The sequence below is a fragment of the Lemur catta genome, chromosome 23 (genome assembly GCF_020740605.2).
Source record: "Lemur catta isolate mLemCat1 chromosome 23, mLemCat1.pri, whole genome shotgun sequence".
Classification (NCBI taxonomy): Eukaryota; Metazoa; Chordata; class Mammalia; order Primates; family Lemuridae; genus Lemur; species Lemur catta.
The window spans coordinates 26,015,849-26,018,646 of NC_059150.1; positions in this window are offsets into that span (position 1 = coordinate 26,015,849).

Sequence of the window (2,798 nt, forward strand, 5' to 3'; positions counted from 1 at the left end):
TACTAACTCACAATTATGTGTTGCTATTGCTGATGACAGTGTTCAGTGTCTTTCTGGTCATTAGGAGCTGTACGTCCTAGTGGATAAGAGCACGAACTCTGGAGCCAGACTCCCTGAGTTCATGTCGTGGTTCAGCCACTTTAGCAGCTGTGAGATCTGGCCGAGTCGCCTTTCCGTGCCTTCACTGTGTTATCTGTATAATAGAATTGATAACAATCATGCTTACTCACATCTTAGTTTCAACTTTTAAATGTGACACAGAACTGTGACTAACTAGCACAGAGTAAATATCCTGTGAGTTTTTATGATCCATCTCCAGCTGGGCTTCTTCTGTTTTATTCCTATTTAACAGAATTTATTTAAAAATCCTTTACAAAGTAGTTTTATCACAATGCTTTGAACTTCTTAAATGTTTATTTTTTCATAAGAAAAGTACGATGTCTTGAAAATTCACTTCATTTGAGAGTCATTTGTTTTCATTGGTCTCTTAATAACATGTTGCCCAGTCTCTACATACTTCATTAAATTGATTTGAAGGTATAGCAATAGATTTTAGATATGATATTTTGGCATTTCCTTTCATGTTGGAAACTTTCACCTCAAGGAAGGAAATTTTTCATTTTCATCTGTTTGACTTCAATATGAATTTGAGCTAGCAGCTAATTAAATTAGGAGCATGGTCCAGAATGACTATTTGAATTTTTCTTTTTAATTTCTTCTCAAATTAAAATCTAAGATAGCTAAAAGAAAACAATCAAAAACACGTGGTACTCTGATAAGATGTATTATAATCATGAAACATTAAATAGTTGAAGTTATGACATTTTATTTCTTCACATCCTTGCTTTTATGTCTCTAATAAAATCAGCTATTTGGTGATATCTTCCAAGATTGATCCTTATCCAAAATGCATGGATATCCATATTTCATGAATAATTTGACAAATTTTACATAATATTCTAGTCAACCTGGCAGGATGAATATGTATTGAGTAAACTTACCTGTGTTTGTTTTTAGCCCTTCTGCAAATACTTCTAATTGTCCTCCAGGGCAGACATTGCAATTGCTATGTGTATAAGGCTGTTTTATTCAGTTCCTGGGTTTACTGTGTAGTATCACTTACATTGTAAGTAGCATTTGAAGTTTTATTTTTTTGTTCTATTATATTTCCTCTGTATGAAAGTTTATCTCAGAAAATATCAAAGGCAAACATTTATCTTTGGTGAATTCTATATTACATTTCAAAAGTTCATGTTAAATATTACTCTCAAAATTTGGGAAGTAATTAAAGTCAGTATTTTTATGTTTAATGATAATTATTTAAATCATATATACTTTACCAAGAACTGTCATCCCCCGTCTAGGAAAATCTGCTCTTTCTCCTCACAATTTTAGGGAAAGACGCAGGACACATGAAGAACGAGGTGACGACAGGGTGTTCAACACAGTTTCAGGTGTCTCAGTTCCCACTTATATCCAATTTATTATTTCACTCTTAAGGATATAATGTGACTACTACAATGATCTGAGAAGCATTAATTTCTGTTTGTATAGCTGTGTAGCTATTTTACTAAATTCCATGTTATTTCCTAAATATTAAAATATCAAAATATTTAAAATTGATGAACATTAAAAAACAATTCTCCTTAGTCTACACTAATTTATAGATCTTAAAGTGTTGGTAAATACCATTTAAACTTGGGTTTCCAGTGTCCCTAGAATGTGAATATCAGAGTTTTTGGCAGATTTAAACATAAAAGGAAAGTATGATCTCATAAGCTACTAAAAATTAATTGTCCTTTAATTGTCCCTTTCTCAAAATTCAATATGCTATTAACCTGCTTAAGTTCAAAATTATTAAAATAATAAAAACTTTATTCATATGAAATATTTCTTCTTTTAGACTATTCTTCTTTTATACTATATAAAAATTTATCAGCACACATGGTAGCAGAGTCTTCCTGAGAAGAGCTCTGATCTAAACTTTATGACAGATTTAAGAAGCTTATTTTATAGGTTCAATTTGATTCAGCTTTAAAAAAATTTTATTTAAAAAGTATGTGCTGGGTTCTAGAGACATAGTGTCTTTGCCTTCATATATTGCCTTCAGAAAACATCGAACTTAGGGAAACTGTAATTATTCCAATTATATAACAGATTAATGTACACCAAAATTACTTTTAGAATACTTTTGATGCACCATCTCACAAATGTAACTTCAGGTGAGCATTTAGTATGCAAACTACCCAGTTAGGCAGCGCTAGCTTACCTTCTGTGATATTTATATACTCAAGAGTCTTTATTTATGTCCTTAAATGGGGAAAAGATGGGTGATAAAACTAGCTTAAAGATATATTTTTTTAGAGTATCTGTAGAATTCATCTTTATATAAATTATGTCATAAAGACCTATGTAAAATATTTGGCATGTTTGTTTTTTAAAAACATAAACAAAATCTATTGATTTTTTAAAGTAAAATATGAGACATTAAGTTTTTCACAGTATGTCAAAGATAGTGTTCTACCTGAAAAATAGAGCAGATAGAGTCTATTATGTTTTACTGACCTCCAAGCAGAGCTCTGAACTTTGCATTTTCATTTATGTGCAAAGTAGGGGCATACAAAATTCACCTTAAAAGTGATGCAACGCGGGGGAAGATTGCAAGACTGATAAGGGCAGTGCTCCTATTCTGGTGGCACCTTGCACCTAACTTGTGAGGGAAAATATCATTTGAGAGAACGAACTAACACGGAAAAAATCTTCTGTTACTAAATATTTTTAAATCTACATGTGCATAC